The following is a 24,678-nucleotide window of genomic DNA, read 5'->3' as shown; positions in this document are numbered from 1 at the left end:
CCCTTGGTTCATCGAGAGGGGGGGAGGGAAGCAGGGGAGAGGGCAAAGTCGTTGCCGAAAGGCGGAGGAAAGAAGCAGGCCCTCGAGACCACTTCGAAGAGGGAGGCTAAAGATTGGGAATTAAGAAACCAGCTCTCCGTGATTCTGAAGGGGGGCGCTCGGTGGTGGGCAAGTAGTTCACTGAAAGTGGGGAAGGCATCGGTCTCGTGGTGTTACATATTCATCAGCTTTGAAACAGGTACGCAAAGGAGACCAATTTGAAAAATAATGAACGGGATGAATGACCTCATCCTGCACCAATCCCTGAGATGTCCCGATATCATATCGTCAGATAAAACAGCATGAATTCATCATTCCTCACAGGTGCTTATTTACGGATATACATATTTTCCCCTTCTAACCATTATTTCATTGAAAATGTACGTCGGCCCTGATTAGATTTCGACATTGCTTAATTTTTTCCATTGTTTACCTCGCGGCTTGTTAATGCATTACCCATAAATCATGCAGTGAAATGATCTCTTTGCTGGATATATATATATATATATATATATATATATATATATATATATATATATATATATATATATATATATATGAATGTCATATTTGATTATGCATTCAAAAGTTGAATTCCCGTATACGTAGGTTTTTCCACCTGTTACCTAATTTTCGGGGTAGAGGTATTGGAGAAGAATGCAAAAAATGAAAGCCCTTACCCCTTTTACGGGAAAGAGCGGATTGATGATCCTAACGTTAAAGGTTTCTTTCGTCACATCATCGTTGTTTCGTTATATCGTTCTACCAACGAATCTCGCCCAAGCGCCGAGCTTTTTGGCCCTTTTCCTTTTTTCGGCTGCAATTCATATGACAGAAGAGACGGGAAGTAATATTATATATTTTTGCATCCGTTTTATGAATGAGTAAGCTCTTGATTTGAAAGTTAAAATTACGAGAAATCATTTTTGTTGCACCTTATATTGCATTCAGTTGGCGAGTCAAAATTGAGATTTTTCATTTGGATAAGAATTATTATAAACAAGTTATGTTGTGCGAAATTCATTATTATCGGTGGTCTGCCACTTAAAGGCATGTTTGGACGGTTCTTAATAACCACTAAAGAACACATTTCACGTGGAAATTCTGTCAGTCAAAACTCGCTCGTCCGCCATTAATCCCTCCTTTCGTTCATCACTCATTAGACAATGGAAAACACATTCATTTGAAAGCTTGACAGTCTGTGGGCGACGCAGCCAAGGGGAGAGGTATCATAAAACGCTACCACCGCAAAAAAATGGCACGCAACGGGAAGTCAGTTTTGTTCTTCCGTTGATGACGCAAGTGCAATCGGCGTTTACAGTGTCATCGAGTGTTGAAAGCCTTGAATCTCTATTAATTAGTCAAATGAATGTCAACATCATTTTAATTAAACTAAATCTTTGAAATCGAGCCAGGATCACCCGTAGATCTACCACACTTTGTCGGTACATATCATGTACCCGAGCCATGAAACTTCAGGAATGAGAACAATGATTGGCACCCACTTTGGAGAAAATTGATTTAGCGGGACTGAAATTTCACTTCATTTCCTATACCTTTTTGTAGGAAGAATTATAAAAATATCAATATGGTGGTGGGTATAAAAGTACAAATATAATACAATATGGTATATAAAACTCACGTGAATACTAAATAGCGTTCTCAGACTTATATTAGTGCTTGGTATTAGAAGTGTGGTCTCATTTAAATACGAACAAATGTGCAGCTGTTGCATATTTGGGAAAAATCCATTCACGATTGCAACCATATACTTCAATGGCTGTTCCGAGAATGACGGCCAAATACATTCCTTGGGGGGTTAGTAGAATAACATCATACCTAGCATGGGGAAAGCACGATAGAAACACCTGAAGAGCTACATTGAAGAAACTTGAATGTATCGCTCTATTGATGAGAAAATAGAAGCACTCAAGTTAAAAAAGGCGTACTTTTGCATCTTTAGACGTCAAATTACGTCCCTAGCCTTTGAGATGCAGCTCAGAAGAATAAACTCACGTAATGCAACTATATAGAGAGCAAATCTCTGTTCGTTTGATGAAATATCCATATGGGCGAAGAAAAAGCGTCCGAATTTTTTTGGATATTTCGAGTGGAGAATCGCTAGAAACATAAAGATTACGTAAACAATTTAAGCTATTAGATAAATGTATATGATTCTAGTTTAAAGCTGACGCAGAGGAATAACTTTACTGCCACTAGTTAGTAACCAGCAAGAATACAGCAAGCCACAAGCCCAGGGTTATCTAATGTCGAATAGACTGGTATAACGGAATTATATTTTGTTCGTAGAGATCAAGGTCACAGCAGTAGGAAACATTTTGGAAGAAAATACGAAATTACCCCAAATAAAATGGGCTTATAACCGATAGTTACTCTTATGACTGGTTATCTAACAACCCCTGCCACACACCCCAGGGGTAACTTTCCAGGTAAAATATAAACGTAGGCATTAAAAAATGAAAAAAAATATGACAAGAAAATTAAACCATTAAGAAACTTAAATATTACACATTCTCTTCATGATTCCGTTATCAAATCTCAATGTTTTCTACCAGCTGTTGTTCTAAATCCCCTGCCATACTACCTTGATCAAAAAGTTCCCGGAATAACCACCGTGTGGCGCTCCCATCGTTCCGATTTGAGTTCTGTTTTTTTTGTTAAATTGGTACATCTGTTGTTGATATTCCCTTTAAATCTTAGTGTCATAACTTGACATTTGCAAAAGTTACGTAGCCAAGACTACATCTATCTCTGTGTGTGTTGGCGATTTTTTACAATTGCAGAAATGGATTTAAATTTGCAACAACGAACTTGTATTAAATTTTGCGTAAAAAACGGATTTAGTGGCGCACGGACGTTGGAAATGTTGGAAAAGTGTTTCGGCAACGATTCTCTAAAAAAAACGGTCGTTTACCAGTGGCACGAGCGGTTCAGAAGTGGTCGTGAGTCAATCGAAGATGATGAACGCAGTGGCAGACCATCGACATCGAAAGTCGGTGAAAAAATTGATAAAGTAAAAGAAATGTTGGTCAATAACCGCAAATTAACCATCAGAGAAATAGCGGAGGACTTGAACATTGCCTATGGATCCGCCCAAGACATTGTGGTTAATGATTTGGGTTTCCGTCGTGTAGCAGCAAAGTTGGTGCCGAAAGACCTCAATTTCATGCAAAAAAGAGACCGTGTTGACGTCGCAAAAGACATGATTTGCGAGGCTGAATCCGATCCCACATTCATCAAAAGGATCATTACTGGAGACGAGACGTGGGTTTATGAGTACGACACGCAATCCAGACATCAGGCAAGTGAATGGCGTTCACCAAATGAGCCGAGACCAAAAAAACCACGTCGTTTTCAGTCAAAAAAGAAGGCAATGCTGACGGTTTTCATGGATTACAACGGTGTAGTGCATCATGAATTTTCGCCAGAAGGCCAGACAGTAAACAAAGAGTATTATTTGGGCGTTATGAGACGTTTGCGTGAAGCAATTCGCCGAAAGAGACCAGAAATGTGGGCAGAAAACTCGTGGATTTTGCACCATGATAACGCACCGTTGCACAGTGCTATCATTATTCGTAATTTTTTGACGAAAAATGCAACAAATACCATCCAACAGCCACCGAATTCACCTGATTTGGCTCCCTGTGACTTCTTTCTCTTCAATCGAGTTAAAAAACCATTACGGGGAACGCGTTTTAGCAGCCGAGAGGAAGTAATGGAAAAATCGCAGGAAGCACTGATGGACATACCGAAAACCGACCGTAACTTTTGCAAATGTCAAGTTATGACAATAAGATTTAAAGGGAATATCAACAACAGATGTACCAATGTAACAAAAAAAAACAGAACTCAAATCGGAACGATGGGAGCGCCACACGGTGGTTATTCCGGGAACTTTTTGATCAAGGTAGTATACGAACGCAATAGCCATAAGATCGATAGGTTAATATTAACTCCAGATTTAACCTAACAGTGTAACGCTTTGGGAAATATTTAGGGTCTCATTACGCCACCACCAGGGATGCACAAAAGTATCATATGCGTTCAGACTTGCTCGTCTCATGCCATGCACCATTATCCAAAACAAAAGACCGCACCCAACAATTTTACCACGTCTTCCAGAGATACGAATCAGGTATGAGCTATCCGATTGGCGAGATAATTTATTGGCTACCAGTGAATATTTACTACCATCGCCTAGCACATTGAATGGGTGGGCGAGGGCCCTGCCCCGAGCAAGCATGTGCCTGAACAAAGGAAAGGAAACACTCTCCGGGAGGCCGTAAAAATGAAATGGGAAAATTGCGAGTCTCGTGACGGTCAAAGTGGAGAACTTAATTCAGATCAATCCTCTCTCGGTCACGCGACTTGTGCGGGGAAACGCCTTTATCGACGGGACGATCCTTAGCTCTTTAAGCGTGGGACAAGGAGTCACCCGGGGCTTCATGATAGGCGCTTCCTGTGCAAATTTGCGGAAGCCATTTCACGCTTTCAAGATTTTGCCAGCGACAACAAGGGTTTGATGGAATCAAGGGCGGTAACTCTTCGATCCTGCTATTGACTATAGTGAAAATTAAAATTGTGCACTACATGGGAATCGACACACAATCAGAAAAGCAAATGGATTCACGAACTGCACGAACGTTTGGCCGGGTCGAAATCCTTTTACGTAATCCGGATCCAATGCCATGTCTTCCATATTGATGGCAAGGGGTGTTCACTCGGTCAACATTTGTAATACCATATTAACTTTGTGAGATCAGATGTTATGTTGAAAGAACAACAAGCCTTATTACAAATTTGATTTCGGAGTTCATAATTTTGTCAAATAAATGTAATTCCCTCAGCGAATATCCAGTGAAACTTTTTACCATTTCACTAGCTCATGATGTGACTAAGTCCTCAGTATAATTTTAATACTATTATAGAAGCTATGGAAATGGGGAAAAACATAATAACGAATGGAGAATTGAAAATTTTTCATAAATACAAATTTTAAAAGCAAAATGAAACATTTGTATCAACAAGCGAGCATTTTATGAGACAAATTACTCCTTGTCCTGTCGAAATGCCTTCTGATTTGTCTCCAAAAAGATTAAAATACGCCAAGCGTTAAGGCATTCAATAGCGGAACTGGCTCAATGATGAACAAATGTAAAAACGTTGAAAATGAAATAAAACTTTTAAAAAATACCTGAATTTTATCATGAGCTAATGATCAGTTACCAGGGATCAATATGCGTAGAAAATGTTTTTGAAAGTTTCCTCAGCATCGCTTTCATGATTTAAATTAATTACGATTAGAGATCCATTCAAAAATGCCATTGAAATTTTTGTACAGAAGTCTAACCCACACGTCAGACATTATGATATAACTTCTGCGGTGATACTCACCGATGTGATGGGGCTGTCGTAAACCTCCAGCGGAGGGATGCTTCAAAAACAGACACTCAATCCATTGAACGACTGTGTCAAATGGAGCAGGATCCAGGATGGCCTAATGGGACAGAAAATAGATAGATAATATTAACAATCGTAGCATAATTGAAACCAAGGCACAATTGAAAACAATTTATCTTAAAAATAGTAGAAGAATAATAAAAATTTGATAAAAATGCATTGTAAAGAATTTCATTCAATCAGGAGTTCATTTCCATGCCACATATAAGAAACCGTAGCACGGTCAGGGTTAATTAAACTCATGGATCCGTTCCATTACGCAATACCTCCTTTTTTCAAAACATCGCGCGGATTTTAAGGATTAAATGGACAAATATCAAGATATTATTATCACTTCCTCAATATATATATAAGTACCTAAGTGAAAGATGAAAGTTAAATAGTAGAATAGAAAATAATCTTAGAACCACTGCGACCCAGTTCCGACCCTTTATGTCCACGACACATGAGAGGAGTGTTACGAAACACTCGTACAAGAAAGGAAGCCAGTTTTTAGTGTCGCCACACGAAAAGCGTTTCCCTGCAATCAATCTTTATATTCCGACCGGCGATCGCAAGCCGACCATACGGCCCCAAGCGAAGGGCCCTGGAAGGTGGACTGGAAAACTTATTTTTCGGCGAAATTGGTGGGCTTTCGCTTCTTTTGTTGGCCTTTCTTCTTCATTACTCTCGTTCCGGTGATCGGGTTCATTCAGGGAAAGGGCGGGCACACTCCACGGCGCACGCAGCCCGGCGCATGGTTGGGGGGGGGGAAACCAGGAATTCTGCGGGGGCATAAAAGGGGGCAGGAGGCGAATATAAAAGACGGAAGGGATTGACCGGACGGGCGGGAAGGGGGATGACGGGAAGACGTAAGAGGGGTCGACACGGCCCGATGGAGAGAGTACTAGTGCGGGTCTCTCGGTATGAACACGAGGTTTACACGAGAGACCGCGCACGGATGGAGAAACAGAAATCGTCCTTAATGAGTATCTTTCAGCGCTCAGCAGTGAAGGACGTCTCGCGGGTACTACGATTTTCGCGCACGCTTTAATTCCCTGTTTTCACCCTTACTCGAAATATCAGAGAATTTTTGTTGCATTTATTAGATCACATCGTCAAAGTCACATTTCGAATATGCGGAGAGTATCTGGGTTCCATGAAAGGAAACGTCGATAAAGTAACTCGAAAAGAATCAAAGAGAAAATCCTTTGAGTTTGTTAAAAATTTCGATGAGAAGAGACTAAGCGCCACTATGCTGGAGCTATTGATATTGGGATCCCCTTAATTCTCGAAGAGAGAAGAGAGGATTTTAAGAACATGGAATGAAAGGAATAGGCACACTACGCTTTAATCAGGCCACCTTTAGAATACTAGGCGGGTACTGTACTATATTTAGGATCCAAGAGAGAAAATTGGAAAAGGGTTAAGATAAAATCCGCTGCTCGTTAAAAAATACTACGGAAAGAGGGCAAGGGTAACAGGTATGCTAGAGGAGTTAGGTAGGGATCCCCATGATTTTCAAATAGAGCCGGTGGACTTAGACTCTTAGAAAAGTATAGAACAACTGAGTTTTCTTGCGACACAAAGGCAATTATCCTGACCCCAAATTATATTGGTACACTCAACAGGAGAGATAGACACCGCCACGCAAAAATCAAAACACTTCTTCTTCTCTCGCAAGATACGGAATCATAAAAAAATCGCTTCCTATTTCCCGAAAAAATAACTTGAAGACTAAGACTTAATGGTTTAGTCAAACACAATAATTATTTCATTATGTAATTAGCAATATTCCATAGCAATGAGTAATGTATGGATTAATATTTCTGCATGTATGCCGGGTGCCCTAACACACCGAGCCACACGACATTGCGGCGAATTGTGGGGTGTTGAGAGGATGTAAATAAAAACCGTGAGAATCGTGAATGACAATGTTCAGATTATTCTAAATAGCTTTTATCCGATGAAACTTTATAAACCATATTACTTGAATCCACCCGTCTTGGGTGATGAATATTTTGACCAAATATACATACACGTATATGCATCCAGCACAGAAATAAGACAAGATGTGAGAAACAGACTTTTTTTTGCACTGTCAAACTCTTTTGTTTTTTGAAGAGCATTAGATAGTACAATAATACCAGAGATATGTTGTTTACGAAATCCGATAAAAAAATGATAATTTCCAAAGATCAATATGCCAATTAATGTTGAAAGGAAAAGGAAGAGAAATCAAGAATGGTCGATGGAAAATGATAAGCAGATAACGATAAGGGAAACACTCAATAATGATTCAAAGATTATAATTTGCAAATGCCTTATTAACGATTGAAAGAAGACCCAAATGGACATCCTTAGGAGTTGAAAAAGTTAAAAAAGGTGAAAAATGAAAATTTAAAAAAATTACTCTAACGTTGTACTCGTATGCACTGAAGATCATGGAGAGATTCTGGTTTTAATTTAGAAAAAGAGTATTGTGTGAGACATTTTGGGTAAAGAACCTTTTACAAAGAAGAGGGAGGCGATAAGTCTGATAATACTTAGAGACGAATATCAAGTAAAGGCGTAAAGAAAGGACTGGTGAAAACTTTAAAATAAAGCGTACTTTTATATGGTTCAAAAACTTTGCCTTTGAGGCGGTAGGATAAGCGTGCATTGGAGACTTTTGGTGAAAGTATGCGGAAGAATGGAGAAAAATTAAATGGACGGAAAGGAAAACAAACGATGAAGTTCTAGAGATGATAGGGGGAGAGGGACGGCTGTAGGGAACAATTCAAAGAAGACTTAGCAAGTGGATACTGAAGGCGCTGAGAGGCAATGAGATGTAGAAGAAGGCAATAGAATAACCGTAGAATGTTGGGAACGTGAGGTAGAGGGAGAAATATAGCATTCTGAGAAGAGAGGAGGAAAAGAGACTTTGGATGAAATGAAGAGCAAAAGGATAAATTCATGTAATATTTAATAGGGGATTAAATGTTACAAGGGTAATCCAGAGAGTAACCTCCGTTTTCGTGTAGCGTGAGAACTAGTGCTGTGAGCCGAATGGTCTCTGTATTGACGCACATAATAGGTCAGTGCACCTCGACCTGCAGTGGTTGGAAGGTCACACCGCTTGTCGTTTGTTTACAATAGCGAGTCAAAATGAGCAATGCAACTGAGGTTCCCGCCAAATTTGAAGTTCGTTCCGCGATAAGGTTTTTACTGATAAAAAAACATAAAAACTGCTGAAATTCATCGGAAAATATTGCTCTAATGGGCATTATGTGATGAGTGACAAGAGTTGTGCGCCAATGTTGTCATTCGTTTAAGACTGAATTCAAATCTCCATGATGACCTGTGGTGAACAATGAACTGCACCAGAAAACTGATGAAAAAGCTCGTGAAAATCGCTTAACGATAAATGTAATCTTTAAAAAGTTTTCCACTGATTACTAGGACCTACGTTAGACTACTAATCTTGTATAACGGAGGTCACTTTCTGAACAGACCATTTGGCGGGAATTTCAATTACATTCCAACAAGTTTTTCGTTGAAAAAGCATTTATTTATCCAATCATGGTATTCTAGTACCGTATTATGGCATTTAAATATAAGGTAGTCACTTAAAAACTCATGGAAGTTAAGTTTCCCGAGCAAGCTCTTTACAATTTCATTTTCACTCTTGACAATTCTATCAGAGTTAAGCCTGATGGAATGAACTTTCATTTTACATGGGTTTGCGAGGTCAAAATGTATGAGACGGAGCAATCAGTTCCTCGGCCAATTGCGAGGTGGGACTGGAGCAGGCAAAGTTATGGTTAGTTTACGTGTCTCATACCCAACACACTAACCAGTTGAGCAAGCAGAATATTCTCAATGTAAATCTGATAATCGTACAATTACCTATCAATTGACACAATCAAATAAAAGAGATAAAAAGAGTCAATAAAAAGGAGGGAAAAAGGATCAGTTTAAAATCACGTACGGATGAGGAATGGAACGGGCTATAATTTGGACGGAAAACAACATTTAATTACTACTTATGGCGGTGGAAAATAGATGATTGTTTGGAGTTTATAACACAAATGACAAATATATGCGGGGGATCGGGATGATGCGGTGGCTAACGAACAGGCTTCCCACCGAAGGGGCCCGGGTTCGAATCCTGGAAAAAGTGGATATTTTTCAGTGGTATCCCGATCCCTACTTAAGATGCTTTGTGAAGAGCACTTTGAGGCAAGTACGAGGGTCATCCGGAAAGTAGTACCCGTTCGTGCCGCATGAAGTGCTGACGACGCGAGTAGCCGCTGGACGAGGTCAGATAGCTTCAGTGGCTTGTCTGCCTTCTCTGAGCCAAGTTGCGTGACGCTAGCATTGCCTGTGTTGTTTCTGTGATTGTTTACAATGTTTAAAAAAATTGAGAACGCCGCCAGTTGTGAAGTGAGGGCAGTGATTAAATTCCTCAATGCAAGAAACGTTCGCCCATGTGATATTCATCGCCAATTAAAGGAGGTGTATGGAGACAATGTAATGGACGAGTCGTCTGTTCGGCGGTGGTGTCGCAACTTCAACATGGGGAGGGGGAACACACACGACGATGAGCGTTCGGAGAGACCGTCTGTCATTACAGACCAACTGGTGAGCTCAGTTGACGAATTCGTGAGGAACGATCGGCGCGTCACAATTGATGACATCTGTGAGCATTTTCCCAATGTTTCTCGAACAATTGTTCATGAAATTGTTAAACACCATCTGCATTATGCAAAAATTTGTGCAAGATGGGTCCCTCGCGTATCTCAATGAGCTGGCGGCGAAGGACTATGCAGCAGGAATACAGAAACTTGTCACACGTTATGACAAATGCCTTAATTTGCTTGGAGACTATGTTGAGAAGTAGTTTAAAGTATCCTCTTTCAAATAAAATTTTTTATGTTTGTTAATATTTACTTTTGTGTCTTTATTTCACGAACGGGTACTACTTTCCGGATGACTCTCGTACACCGTCCGTCGTATGGTACGTTAAACTGCGGACCCCTTGGCGCCTTTCGCCAATAGTAGGCTAATGCTGACACCCGAGATTCTCTTTACCCTTCCTCCTTTCCTCCATCCTTAATGGCGCATATAACATCAGCTGTTGGTCCCCTCCCATAAAAAATACTACTACTACGAATAAATGCAGAAGGTATCGAGGGGCAAGGGGCTGTAGAACACTAAGACGGGAAGTTTACATTGATTGAGACGGAATGAATAAAGGTAAAGAGATTTTGGAGGGAAAAGAAGGTAGGTAGAAAACATTATAGCTCAGAAAAATGACTCAATGCTACATCTACATAGTACCCCGTAAGCCGCCGCAAGGATGTGTGGCGGAGGTGTTAGGTCACCATCCGTAAAAGTGATTCAAATCGCATGCAAAACCCACGAATTCATGCCAATCTACATCCACAGAGGCGTATAAATTCATGCAAAAACCTTTAAAACTTACACGCATGCGAATACAACTACTATTAACTAGCAGACTCATACACCCACAAATATACCTTATGTCTACCCAACGGGTTATCTTATCTTAGCTTATCTTATCCTGATATGTAAATGTATTGTCTTTAATGTTTCTATATGACTGGTTTCTTACTATTATGACTCCTGATTGTCCGGGGAAAGAGCGAGTATTTGAAACTATCTGTGCTAGAATCTATCTCCCTTATCTTATCTTTGTGGTATTCTCTAACTAAATAGTGTGGGTCCATAATAATCTCCTTTAGTTCCTGGTTTTGCTATATAGTCTTTGTTTAACTCTGAAATCCACATACAATGGTTTTCAGTAAACATGGTCCACCTAAAATTTCCCTTTGGCCAGTAGACTGGTTCCCATAATGTTAAAAGTTAATAATTTAATAATTATATCTCCTACGTATTTGTCGGTGATAGAATATTTAAATATTTCAAAAGGAAGGAATAAAATTTCAAAATGTGCAATGAGCTTCTAAATAGGAACCATGCGAGAAATAGATTCAATTCGCAGAAAATAATGAGGAAGATCGGAAGGGCTTTCAATGAGTCCGCCACGGCCAACCTTTCACGTATAACCCCGTTTCCAGGCAAGGAAAAGCCTCTCTCGTATTTACAACCGAGTCCCATGTAGGTACGCATGTGCATACATTGCTGCAAGCATCGTCCGATTAAACACGGCGCGCTTTAATCAAATATTTATTTCCATATCAAATCGATGTGCAGGTTTCGCCGAACATATTAGACGAATTTACTTTCAAGTCCCTCGCGCGACTTTTTAAATTAACGTTGCCAGCCTTTGTTAAAATTTTTGACGAATTATTAAACCCCGCAAATATTTTTTTTTGCCACCCGGGTTCTATCGAAGTCAGACAATAATGAAATCATAAAAAGTGGATGGAATGTCGTGATACGAAATTGACGATTGCATTTTATTTGAAGGGCCTTACGCAAGACCTAAAGAGTCTACAAGAAGTCTACAAGAAGAGAAAGAATGAATAAAATATCTGGAGCCGAAAAGTGAAACAGAGTGGGCCAAGACTAATGTATCTTTTGTTCCAAAAGATTTGCCAATCTTCCACGATGATGGCCCACCTCAGAGGCTTCATCAAAAACCAACTTAAAAATGCTACACTATATCTAGGTAAAACAACCCCCCCAAACTACTATTAAGCAACAAAATAAAGCATTGCAGTAATTTAATGAAATAAATCCGAGATTGCAATCGAATTTAGTTTGCTGAATCAACTTGAATTGAATCCTTTAGCTATGCATATTAGGCCCAGCAAAAATTGGAGAGTTGCGAAATATACTAAGCGTTAAGTTTGATTCTGAGCGTGAGAACAGTTCCTGAAATGGGAAAGGTTGATAAAGGCGTTCGTGACTTCAGATCGTAACGGTGAATCCCAAGAGAGGCTTCCCTGGATATAGCATGTGAAAGGGCGATTCCAGGAACATGAGACAATAAAGGGAAAGTAGATTCCCATCAAAACTCCAAGGTTTGGAATGAACTGGAGGATGCAGATAAACATAAAAATTTACGCGGGAATATACATTTTATTCAACGGTAGGTAAAAATTTGCAAAGGCCTTTGAATTGCCCATGCTCCACTTTTTCCAAGGAATTATTTTCAATTTTTCTTCAAATTTCCAACGAGATTTGCAGAAGATAATGGTTTGGATGATTTAAAATAAAAAAGGAAGGGTGATATTAACTTAAAAGAAAATTTACGAACATAAATGTTTGAAAATAAAAGGGTTTTTGCAAAAGAGTGGGAGAAAAATTACACTTTTTGTAGGACGCTTATTTCCACAAACAAACTGGTACATATAGTATGATTTATCAGATATTTCAATGTGATGTGGCAGTACGTGCTTTTTGGCTGCTTTCGGATAACACGATGGAAATGAGACTTATTCTGTAACTCTTAAAGTTATTCTCTCTTGCTACAGAAAGAGTTGGTGTTCTACTTATTTTGAAAAACTATTCTCTGGAACTTTAAACACTTCAAACGATATAAACCATGTTTGACCGATATCATTTTCTTTCTTTAAGTTTTATTACTTTTCCACCACTCTTCCTATCATGCAAAATAAATATTTTTTCCGACTAATTAGCGTAAAGAAATCCTCTCTATTACGACCTTATTCAATTTTTCTTCATGATATTCAGAGTACACATCACCTCTGGTGAATGTTCTTATTGATTGAAATATACCGACTAAAAGACTTGCCACCAAAGGATTTGCTATTTGGCACATTTTCAAACTCTGTTGAAGAGGTACTACTATTTCGAGAGCTAAGACTAAAAAATTGCTATAATTTTCTTTTTCACGGCAAACGATAATTACCATGGATACAACTCCCTACTACATGTTAATTCCGCTCTTGGGGAGCTTGGATGTGATGAATAAAAAAGCGAAAAAAAAGAGAAGGAAAACGCTCTAATAGTTCTGTGAATTCATAGCTCTCTGAAACCTTGACAAAGGCGAGGTCTGAGAGGCATTGAGCATTGCGGAGGCCTAGTTTCCAAACGATGCACCTACAAAACTTAAATACATACTGATGCGGTTTGGGAGCCATGGAATTCCATGCGGCAAACAGAAAACGAAAAAGATATCTCGTCTGACTAGATGGTGGGGTGACATGGCGCCGGAACCAGTTAACACAAGTCCGATAATAATGCGATATGAAAAGCACCGTGTGCAGTCATCACATTCTGTGAACTACTGTCGAAGGCGTACGACCCCTCCCAGCCAGCTTGAGGGATTCGGCGGGAATTGCCGCGGGGAGTGTTTCCGAAGGGCTTCTGGGTGAAGGGAGGTAGAGGAGGGTGGGCGGAGGGCGCGGGTTTTTGAAACACTGGGGAAACGGACAGAGGGGAAAGATGGAGGGAGAGGGAGAGAAATAGGAGAGAGAAGTGGAGATAAATATGGAAGAGGCAATGGTGAGGCTAAATGAAAGAGGGGAGGAAGTTGGAATACTGTTGGACGCAAATAGAATTAAACCCCTCGCCTTTCTCTCTCTCTCTCTTTCTCTCTCCCATAATTGGGTCGCTCCCCCAACCCTCCCTCCCCTCCTTTACTCTCTTTCTCTTTCATCCTCACTCCCATCCACACATCCCCCTCTCCCGTCCGTGTCTTCCACACAGTGGACGAGTTTTCCTTTTGAAAAACATCCACCCCCGTGCTCCGCTTCGCTTCTACGTTTTCCACTCTCAAAACTTTAAGCTCTCCCGCGTTCAATTTCCCCGCGCACAATTAAGACTCACCCAACGGCAACAGCATCCATGATCCAACCCCCCACCCCCTCATCGCGCTGCTAACTCCCGAACATGCCTCAACGATGCGTCCATTTGTGAAGGATGCACTTGGCGTGGGAATGTACTTCAAATTCATTCGTCACCAGGATGAAAAACCATTCCGTTTGTGGATATTGTTATGTATATTTATACGTACATATGTATGTGTGTGTATGTATATATATATATATATATATATATATATATATATATATATATATATATATATATATATGTGTGTGTGTGTGTGTGTATATGAGAGAGAGAGTGTGTGAGCGTACATACGAACACATGCCCCAGCTAATTGCATCCCACACCCCTCCGAATGCTAGTACTCACAATTAGAAGTGGGAATAATCGGTATATAAAGTTTTCCTAACGAAACACAGCAACTGTTAACTCTACATACGTCTGCACAGTACCCAGCCAGCTGCCCCAAAAGAGCGCATGGCAGGGGGTCTTAGGACTCCGAGCCATATATGCCAACTTATTGGTGCATTGATTCAATTGTAAATCTGTTACTTAATATACAAAAATACTCGGGTACATTAATGTCTACATACACCCAGCAATATTAGGTTTGTTTGACGGAATGAGTTATTGTTTGTCTTTAAGCGAACAAAAATCGGGCACTTGAGTGTGATTTGGCTATGATTCCGCAGCTTGCGAGGGAAGAACGAGCATGTATTTTAATCTGCTTATGATGGTGCCTAAGCTCATTTACTGGGTCCCAGTGCTTGAAGCCACCAAAACAGTTTGATTTCATAATAATTTCCTCGGTGTAGCAAGAAAAACTCAAGTATCCTATTCGTTTGTAAATGTTTTGCTACATTAATAACTTTATTTCATGAACAAAAAGCTTATACATCCCAGCAGATTTAAAACCTGAAATCTCAGAGTAGAAAATGGTCTCGACCAGCAGGCAGCTCGGATAGTCACTTATCGCACGGTTTTTACTGGTTGCATTTAAACACGCGCTTACCTACTGAGCTTTCAAACGTTTCGCAATTGCATAATATTACCTCTGAGTCTGGAATGAGAGAAGAATACTCGTGTACTTAATGCAATTCACATACTGCATTGCGTTTTGAAACGATGGTAACCCCAGTTTCAGTATACCTATCCATGAGTTGCTCTTCCATTAAACATTTAAACACACATTTACTTCCTTCTTTGAGTCGGTATGATACAGACGACTTTCCATTCTAGGTAGGCAATGTGTTACAGCTACCGACATGCCTAGATTTCAGCCTACATCATTGTGATATCATTTAAAATTGTTCTCTTCGTGGATACTTCCCTGAGCCAATTTAAATAACAAAGCATTTTCCAAAATGAAGGAAGTAGGAGTGATATTGCACGTGCGGGATTAAAATTACCCGTCGCAGAGTTTCACCGAATCGCTAAAACAAAATAGAGACCATATTAGAGGCTGCAATCGGAGTATGACTGCGGAATATATATGACCGTTCTTCAAACACTGCAAAAGTTTCGCGAAAGCGAAGTGAATTTAATAACGTTAGCCATCGCGGACTCCATTCCCGTCCGCGCTTAAAGAGCTGGAGAGTGGACGGACGGGGGGAAAGAATAAATAAATTGGCGCCGCACACGGAAACACGCATTGGAAAGTTTTAGCGCGTGCTTTTAAAATTATATCGCGACGTCCGCCTCCTTTTGTTTCGCCGGGAGGGGGTTGGGTTGGGTGGGGAGGGGGGAGGAGAGACATGGAGAGAAATGGATGGGAAGAGTGTGGGGGAGTAGGGAGAGAGCGACTCAGAAATTAAACCCGTTTCCCTTTAATCAGCGGGCAATTTTTCTCGCCATCCCAACAGCGGGCTAGCCAGCCGGGCACTCCTCCTTTCATCGCTAACGACCTTCGCTCCATAACCGAGAGGATGTAGTCCCTTAGCAACACTCGTCCCTCTGCCCCACTCCCTCTCCCAGGGGAGGGGAGGGGGTGAAGTGAGGCCGGGGAGGTTGAGTGAACAGCGGTGATGGGGTGGTGGTAGCCTCCGGAGGGAAGAAGTGTATCTCTTGAGGAGGGAGAGGTGGGAGGATGGGGAAGAGAAAAACGGGGAGGGGCGCAAATCGCCTGGTAACCACTTTGGTTTATCTCACGAGAGGAACGAGAGAGAGGGGATGGGAGACGGGAGTAGTGTCGGCAGCAACGGAATGTGCTTCCCTTCTCAACTCCTAGTTCTTCCCGTTCTCCCGCTCTTAATCCCCCTCCGCCCACGCACTCCTCCCTCGCTCCACACGCTCCCACCGTGTCCTCGGGGCTCGAAATTCATTTATCTCCACCCCTTTCATCGCCCGCTCTCCACGGCCGGCCCTTCTCCGGCTCCGAGGGCCGCCCATTCCGCCCTCATCGCTTCCGCCTCCTTACGTCTCCCACGGGGAGAGAGCCCCGCACGAGAGATATATAAAACTGAGTGAGTGAGTGAGAGAGAGGGAGAGGAAACGAATGCAGGCCACGGACGGTGTCGTCCGCACGTGTGTATGGGCAGATCCTCAACGACCAACCGACGAATTTATCAAAGGGTGGTTAAAGAATCTCGGGATTCAAACGCCGGCATTGCGATCTGGGATACTGGCGCCTTATACAGAAACTGGGGTGGCGACTCCAAATCCGGGACGGCCTCGACAAATCCCATCGCTACCTTTTTTGGTATTCCTACAGGAATATTCGTCTGCGACGCGGCGTAATAACTTTGGCGCTATCTGAGATCTTGACTATTTTGACCCCTTCCTCAATGAGTCCATGCTCAACGAACTTTAAACCTCCTTTAAGTTACTTATATCCCTACGATAGGAGACGGTGCCCAATTTCGCTCTTCGTTTCAAAATCTTACACGCCATCTAAGCGCCGGGTATCCCCACTTGTTTTCGGCTCTGTCGAGCACTCACTGATTACGATACATATAAATAAAAGGTAAATGTATTGCCCAGGGCAATTTAATTTGTTCCTTAATCACTTACAGATAATAAATGTCACAAAAAATTATCTTGCATTTGAATTAAATTGATACAGAAATACATAAATTATAAAAATCTTTTGAAATAACTCCATAACCCTAAAAAATTAGGAAATAACTAATGACGCATTGTTCTGTCTTGAAATTTACAATTAATTAAGTAAAAACAAGGATTTAGAAAAATTGATCCATGTGAAAATTTTAATTCCGTCAAGTAGTTGAATTACGCGAAAGGAATGCACAACTGAGCAGGTTTTTTTTTATTTTCCTAAATAATAAAAATATTCTTAAAATTCTTACACATTACCCACATTTAGCTGATGGACGAACGTCCGTTTTCATTAAAGAAACATACCGGATTACATCTTATTGAAATAAAAAAAATGATTCTTAGATGACATGTTGAATGAGAGATACACCTTCCGGCGTAAAACAAGACTATACGAATTAGCTTCTATCTCTCCATCGATGATGATGATAACATAATTTGAAAGGTATTAAATTCATCTGTTTCCTGATGACACAATTGATTGAGGGCAAATAGAAATTCAATAAAACTGCATTTAACTATCACTTGATTACGATGCGTGTAGAGAACAACAGAGATAAGAAATCCAATATTTAACTAAAATATTTTCCGTTGACAGTATTTTCAAAAGCACACAGTATAGTATAGCGCTTAATCTGGAAAACTAACAATATCAAATTAGTACAATTTCACTTTTTAGAATAACTGTGACTTCATTTCTTTCATAGAAAACGGTGCTATGACAAGCGTAGGTAGAGTCACATAAAGACTCTTGGATTTATTAAATATGCTTGAGCAAAAATTTAATGAAACATTAAAGTAAATTTGTCAAATTGTATTACTTCAGAATAAATTAATGAGAAAAGTAAGAAATTAAACGAAGCTCTACGACGATCAACCAGTTGAAAAAAATATTTTATTAAGAATATTCTTCCAGGATTATTCAAAATTAGACAGAGTTAGCAGACAACCTTTTAAATAGCCACGCTGAAAATAAGGCCAAGGTTTAGATAAATATTAAAGAGGGTTCATTCAATATTTATCGACGTAGCAGTTCAACCAAATATATATTTAAGAAAATAGTTATGAAAAAATTAATCTGATGTTTAAATAATCACTGTCGTTTGTCCAAATATTCACTTCGCCATGCGTAAAATACCAAATAAAGCAATACAGTCTCCGCCTGCACTAACCCAGCACACCAATACGTAGATCTATCAAGTGTTATTCTACGAGTGGAGCCTAATGCGTACGCACAGTCTTCCAAAATATTGCCCATTAAATGATAAAAACGAACGCAACGGTTGATGCGTAGACCGGATGGGAGCAAAGGCGAAATGGGCGAATGCAATGTAATGTTTGCGAAGGAAGGAAGTTTGCTTCTGAAAAATTCGAATGGATTACCATCAGCGATATCGGTAAATGACGATAATATTCTCGATTTCTGCCACGCAATCCTAGTGACGGAAAACCAATACGAGCGGAGCAGATTGAATGATATAATCCATGTGGACGGTTACTCATTCTTGCAAGTGAAGCAACGCATCGTATTTATACAGCGCCCGGATACATGACGACTGTCGGAATGAATCCCAAAGAATATTCATGCAACTTGAACGATTCAACCTCTTAAATTACTCCGAATACACAAAAAATATTTGTTTGCGAAAAACTTTCAAGGCTGTCTTTACCTATGCAACAGTAAGAATCCAAAGTCGAAACTGTCAAAAATAGACATGACACATACGCCAAAGTGAAATAGGTTAAAAAATGCAATATAACTTGTTAATTTAGAAGTAAGTACTCATTTAATGCAGAGAGAAGCTTAGAAAGTACCTAAAATGCTAAGTAGGAATTATCTGAGTACTGATTACCTATGAGGACCTTGTAACTCTGATGATACATTTTAAAACAACCAACATTTTTACTACCAACAAACAGCTCCTGTGTAATGAAATTTGTATTTTTGGAAGGAATAATATTTCGGTAATGCCTCCGGACAACCCCAGATAAAATCAAGCTGTGAAATTCATTGGATTACAGAATTTTCCGGGATACCTCAGGCAGGAGGGAAATAGGATATGGCGCAATATCCCTTAATATCCCGAATGCGTGATTTAGTACACCGTACGGCAAAGTATGAAATCGTCACCTTTACTCTCATCCATGAAAATAAAGTTCGGGTTAAATAGTACCATTCGATTTTTGTCATTTATTTTTCCTTCCAAATCTAAAGCGTGCTTAATCTACAAATTCTCACGCGAAATTCCTACTTTATTAAGTAATTTCCACGTGAGTTCGTATTTTATTTTTTTAAATCCGTTCCTATTTTAACAAGATTTATTGCGAAAGAACCACATATTGCTTTTCCTATTTGGATTTCATTTCATTATTTTTAAAAGCTTCAGTCATCACTGAGCAACTAAAAGAGCAAATTGCAGATATAATAGTCCAGAGCCTCAAGCATTTGCGGTGCTATGAATATAGGAAACTAAGGACCAACTTTTATTTATAACTCGTAAATAATACTATTATTTGGCAAGAGAGCCTTATTAAATTCCATTTCATTACACAAAACTGAGGAATTTTTCCAATTTTCAAATCTTTGCGTTTAATCGATGATTTGTCTCCTAACATTAAGTATCAATCAAAAAGCTGGTGGTAATGTAGTTAAACAAAAACGCATTCCTCATTCAAATCTCAATAATATGAAAATCACACATTTCAAGGGACTTCAGCAAGTTTAAATGTGCCTGGGATAGTTACCAACGTAAATCTTGTAGTACCCAGAAAATCAAGAAAGTTCTACACAAAATTCATGTTTTTCCTTTTCCCTTCCTATCCCATGTTCTGCTAGATTCCCTTCCCATCTGGCTTTCGCACCCCCTGCAACACACACCTTTTTAGTGGGTATTTATGTAGATGTTTATTCCAAAAGCCGTCGTATTGGCGTTAGGCGGTATTGGGGCCCAAGCTATACACAGGTATGCATACAGATATAAGTGTATCATCTCAAACATTCCTTTTACAATTGGATAATTTACATAAATAATCATGCACATACATGCTTAGATACATGATGAAGTAATTTTTGTTTGACTAAATCATCAAATTATAATATTTTAGTTAATTTTCAAAGGTGCTTGGATTAGATTTTATTATTTTTTTAAATTGATTTATAATTAATCGAAGGAAGAATGAGTTCTTGAATCCGCCTGTGGTGGGACGTATCTCTCTTATTTCACCCTTTGGTCAAATCTGCCAATGCAATTTGGCGTCATAATAAATCCCTCTCTGTCGCAAGAAAACTCAATTATCCTGTACCTCTCTATAAGTCTGTCTTGCCTGCTTTCTTCGAGAATTAAGGGACTCCTAACCTTAATTCACCCAGCATGCCAGTCACGCTTATTCGTTTGTTGTGGCAATTTTCCACAAACCTAGCGGATGTTTTCTTGACTCTTTTTAAATTCCTTATTAAAGTTTTCCCCCAGGTATGTATTCCATGCACTTACCACATTATCCAAATGTGAACTAACTAACACTATTGATACCCTGAGTTACCACCTGCATTTGAGCCGGCTGAGCCAGGAAGTCTATCACTCTTTTTATTGATTATTATATCTTATTCACTTAAAGAGAATATGCAAAATATCCCTTCAAATGACAGAATTAATTCAAATTTTCCTACGAAATTTACTAAATATTTAGTCATTTGAATGCTATTTCAGTTCCAAATTTTGAATTGACAATCTGTCCCACATAATTTCCTATCTGATATATGGATGGCTTCCTGGAGAAATATAAAATGGTGCACCAACATAAGTGAAAATTAATTCGAATATTAGACGAAGGTGTCGTAGCATCTCAAAATTACGAAATGTTTACGAATACATTGAGATAAAAAAAGACAAATATTATAAACATATTACGCATTATGACGTACTTGGAGCTAGAAATTTGTATGATACCATATAGCTTGAATTACTCTTACCACTGAGCCGTCTTCATCCTTTATCCTTCAATGCTAACGCATAATGATCCGAATATAGGTGATTTTGACCTGTTTTAAATAAACAAATATAGGACCAATATAGGCCATTGGAAACCTTCCCAGGAATAATTTTCTCCTTCGCCTAAAATTACGTAAACTGAATACTTGATTACACCGGCTCAAAGCAATAACTTAATGTAATGAAGAAAATCATGGACTGACATGCTTATCACAGGGATAAATTAGGATACTAATTAAGGAAGCTTTCGAAATATTGTTACAATAATGCCTCGAAATATGCCATCTTTATTCTGCTTTATCTTTGTAAAACAGTCATATAGCAGTCAGGTTATTACAACGGCAAAATTTCGGAATGCCTCTGTATCTCTCTGACCTCCCTACAGATTACACGGAAACGTCACTAACTGTGACACGTAGGGCAAATATCGTGCTCAACTTAATTTCCCTATCCAGAGAAACGTCATGGCAACTTGCGCCGTGCCAGTGGTTAAAAGATAAGATAGAATTTTGACTCTTGATGATCAAACAGCAAGGCTGGTGACATGATGTTTAACATGCATGAAGACCAAAATCCCCACCAATAGCAAACAGGAGCCCACGGGGTCGGAGATTTGACAATGCAAATACCGTCCATCATGAGATGAAACAATTGTTTTCGACGAAATCTGCTGATTTATTCAATAACGGCCTTCAATAAAGGCCAAGAAACGCTTGGAGACATTTATAACTCTTGGAAGTCACAATGTAGAAATGTCTTTAGAATAAAATAAAAATTAAGTTTCTATATTGATTATTTTTAGTAATATTTGAAACTTAACGATATACTTTCGCATAAATTAAGCGTTTCTATCGAATTCCTTTTGTTATAATCCGTTCGTAAAATAAAGGTGATATTTCACTTTAGTTAGGCCACATTTTGAATACGCCGGTTGGAATACTGGGAATCCTTCGTAGAGATAAAATAATTAAATTAAATTCGGAGAAAATCCACCAGGTTCGCCAAAAATTGTTCCAATAAGACGTGTATGACTGCCTTTTTTTATTGGAGATATTAAGCTAGGAGCCGTTTGAGATCCGAAGAGAACAAGGGAAACTTGAACTTTTAGTAAGTTTGAAAAACCACGAGTTTGATGATACTAAGAGAATTATTATGGGCCCTCACTATTTAAATATATATTAGACCACAAAGATGAGATAGGGGAGTTAAACTGCAGTAAATATAGATACAAATATTCGTTCTTTCCTCAGAAGATCAAGAATCATAAAATTAAGAACTCAAATTCATAATAGAAATAGTTAATACATTCTATTAACATGCGAGGACAAGATTAAACGCTGCGAAGGCATCTGCTACGTTTGTAGGTGCATGTTCATGTTAGTTGCTAGTGTACGCATTTGCATGTGTGTAAGCTAAAATGAGCTTTTTATGAATCACTCTGTGGGTGTGAATTGGCATGCTTTTATTTTTTTACATATAATTTTATCCTGTTTTACGGTTGGTTTCCTAACACCCCACACCACACGCCCTTGCGGCGTCTTGCGAAGAATTGAGTAGATGTAGGTAGGTTAGGACACCACCCGCAAAACAGAATAAAATTGCATGCAAAACTAGTACTAGTAATCCACATAATTGAATCGGTTGAATACTTGTGTTACGATAAATAAGGATATGACCTGGGGAAAACACATTCGTTAAATTTGCAGAGTAGCAAAAAAGGTTACAATTCATAAAAAGGATATTTGGGAAATGTAATGAGAGGATTGAGGAGCTATCTTATTTTACGTTAGTCACGCCCCACCGAGAGTATGCTGCGGGTGTATGAGATCCTCTTTAAGTAGGCTTAGTTTTGGAATTAGATCGAGTGCAACGTAGAGCAGCTAGGTTTATGAAAATTTTTAATGAACAAGTTAGCAGTACCACGACACTATTGGAGGATTTACGATGGGAGCCACTAGTTTTCCTTAATTGTAAAAATAGGTTAAAATTAGCTCAGTAAATTTAAGACAGGCTACTTATCTGAGGATGTTAAATTCATATTACACGCCCAAACTTACTATGGTGGATCAGATCACGTAGGCAAAATCAGGGACATAGTAGAACGGATGGATTTAAAATGTTGTTTTTTCGTCGTGCCATTTGAGATGAAAAAAGATATGAACGCAGGCAGGAAGGAGATATTTAGCATTGATAACGTATATATTTTATCAATATGTAAATATAATTTTTTATGTTTTTATTTAATAGGCCCATCTTTTCAACAATCCTCCTTCATGATTTCAATATACTAATCCTGCTATTGAATATTGTTGCATATAATTACTTCCTTTTTTGCCATTAACTTTCTTCCAGCGGATGATTTAACTACTATTAGTGTATATTTATCATTATTGGGATTTTGCACGCAAGGCTGGTGACATAACAACCTCCGCCACATGACCAAACGGAATTTTTTTATGCTTGATGTAGACGCGGATGGATGAAATAGTGTGGGGCCATAATAAGTCCCTTTGTTCCACACTTAAACTCGCGTGTTTTGAACCTAGCTAAAAGTCTAATTCCGACTTGTTCCCTTCGCATCTCAAGCGGCTCCCAGACCACTTCCTCTAAAACACCTGTCACACTCGTCTTCTTATCGTAACAATTTTGACGAATCTGGAGGATTTTCGCTGAACTTTATCTAATTCTTTCATCAACGATTTCCCGCAAGAATACCAAATTCGTGCGGCGTATTCCAAGAGTGATAAAGGTATCGTTTAGATGAAAATGAGTCCAAAATAATTGATTCAGCACACAAATGTTTCCAAAATATTATATCATGGAAACAACGTTCATAATAGATGTCTCAGAATTTCATTCCACCCTCGGCGAAGGATTTGTAGTCAAATCAAATTCATTGCATAAAACTTCATTAACATCGGCGACAGAAAGGAAGGAACATGTACTTTTTGTCAGTAAATTTTGCTTAGCCTAGCTAAGACCTCAGATTATCTTGTGATCTTTAAATGTTAAAACTTGCTGAATTTAGGGCACGTGAAAAAACACAAAACATTCGATTGAAAATGATTTTTTAACTCAGGTTCCTCAAAATAGTTCTTATGTGGAAATCTCTTTTATTCGTAAAACACCTACTCTTTCACAAAAATGTTAGATATAACATATCTACTGATAAGATATTACTTGTAGAACAGGAATTTCACGTTTCTTCATTTTGAACTGTCATGTATGATAAATTATTTTCTGTTAGCGGGTGTAAAAGGTAATTAACTTTAAATTTAAAAAAAAATGTTCATACGGTGATATTTTCAGGATCATAATGTTACAAAACATTGGCGAATTTATATTACAACCTCGTTAAAATTGCAACTTGGAC

General features: G+C 39.1%; 1 protein-coding gene across 1 annotated transcript in view; it reads right to left on the bottom strand.

The window, feature by feature from the left end:
• The window catches only part of LOC139698710 (insulin-like growth factor-binding protein complex acid labile subunit), a 1,245,847-nt gene that overhangs the window by 630,477 nt on the left and 590,692 nt on the right, over positions 1 to 24,678 (bottom strand). Inside the window, exon 5 of the mRNA XM_071597590.1 lies at positions 5,455 to 5,557. The gene's annotated coding sequence lies outside the window, so the exon portion shown is untranslated. The remainder of the gene's footprint in view (positions 1 to 5,454; positions 5,558 to 24,678) is intronic.

The sequence above is a fragment of the Hetaerina americana genome, unplaced genomic scaffold (assembly GCF_022747635.1).
Source record: "Hetaerina americana unplaced genomic scaffold, ioHetAmer1.1.p SCAF_9, whole genome shotgun sequence".
Classification (NCBI taxonomy): domain Eukaryota; kingdom Metazoa; phylum Arthropoda; class Insecta; order Odonata; family Calopterygidae; genus Hetaerina; species Hetaerina americana.
This window is presented reverse-complemented; position numbering and strand designations above follow the sequence as displayed.